The sequence below is a fragment of the Ciona intestinalis genome, chromosome 5 (genome assembly GCF_000224145.3).
Source record: "Ciona intestinalis chromosome 5, KH, whole genome shotgun sequence".
Lineage (NCBI taxonomy): Eukaryota > Metazoa > Chordata > Ascidiacea > Phlebobranchia > Cionidae > Ciona > Ciona intestinalis.
In genome coordinates, this window is record NC_020170.2 from 864,254 (window position 1) to 865,870 (window position 1,617).

At 35.1% G+C, this 1,617-nt stretch overlaps 1 protein-coding gene across 1 annotated transcript in view; it reads right to left on the reverse strand.

The window, feature by feature from the left end:
* Positions 1-1,617, reverse strand: part of LOC100179228 (cytochrome P450 2C4-like) — a 4,495-nt gene that overhangs the window by 1,237 nt on the left and 1,641 nt on the right. The gene's annotated exons all lie outside the window — the stretch shown is intronic.

Below are 1,617 nucleotides of genomic sequence, written 5' to 3' on the forward strand. Positions count from 1 at the left end.
TTTAAGTCTTGAGTATACGATTTTGTAATTCTTTGAATGTTCTTTGTTTATTACCAAATGGGACGAGAAAATAGAATGAATGGGTGTCCCATCTTTCTCCACATTGCTATAAAACTTACCGTTGTTCCCTTAGGAATTACATAGTTTGCGAAGTTTACAGTTTCTGTTGTTTTATGCGGAACGCCTGTTCGGACACGTGTACGAAATCGAAACACCTCTTGTATAAATGCTGAGGTGAATGGCATTGATTTGCGATCGCTTATGCTCGGGCGGTTGTTGTTACCTAAAAGAAGTCACCACATGTAGTTATGTGCAACATCCCGTTCAGAGTCATAAAGGAAGTTAATTTAAATTATGCTCGGTCGGTTGATCCTACCTAAAAGAAGTCAAATCTCCGTTAGCAAGAACACTGATTGTGGAATACGATTGGAAAAAATGAAACATTTACTAAATAAATAAACACAAATGTTTAGGCTATTTGTTCACGCCCTCGTGTTGCACCCGTTATATACGTATATAGTCTATACCAAAGTTGGTCTATACTAACTTTGGTCTATACTCCATATAGAACTAACAGCTAGTTGCTTTATAACTGGTTACAATAAAGTGCTTAAAATAAAGTGCCTTTTCGCAGTGACTTACCAATGACGTCAAGAATTTCATTTCTCAGTTTCTTTTGTGCTTGTGGATAATGGATGAGACATAGTATTGCCCAATTAAGTGTACCAGTGGTGGTTTGCGTTCCAGCTTCAAATATTTCCCGCAGGTACTGTACAAGCTGTCGATCCTTTGATTTGAGAGATATATTAACGAAAGTTGTACATTTTGGTTCGAGTTAGCTTACACTTCGTGTCGCAATACACTGTTTTTGCTATAGCCTATATTAAATGAACCTTTTACTTATCATTTGTATAAGTTATTATTACTGTAAAACTGTCGTCTTTTCCATTGTCAACCTCGCAAATGAAAGCATCAGTAAAGTCTCGAATGTTATTTTTGTCGAAAGATATTCTGTGTTGGTCTACCAGTTCTTGAAAAACGTCTGCAGAAAGTAAGTTTATCAGTACATCAGTACAATATTTGAGGACAATGAAGAAGTATCACTTATACTTTATAAAAAATGGGGAATCACAGTTGAAACAATCCCACTGTAATACAGTTTGTGGATTACAATCACAGATTATCAAAATTCCATTTAAATTAGATTTCAAATATAATTGCATTAAAACGTTACTGGTAAATGTTTTCTTACCATAATCATTGTTGAAACATACTTTGAACAACTTTCGACTTTTTTACCTTAAAGATTTTGAGGTTGCGGCTTTAAACAAAGTTCATTCCACCTATATTTTGGCCGGCCTTGATTGTGCATGCGTGCAAACCCTACTACGCATGTACATAAGATGGGGCCCGATATTATGTGGAAGCCGCGTGGACATATCTGCAGAATATCCTCCTGAATGATATGCCTATACCGTAGCAAATATCCATATTTTTACTTTATTAGATAATACTGTACATAAATACGAAACTTATCTGTACTTAAGCAATGAACTATACTCTCCATCAAATATTTCGTTTTGGTGAATTTAATTAAACTTTTGAATGAAGACTCTC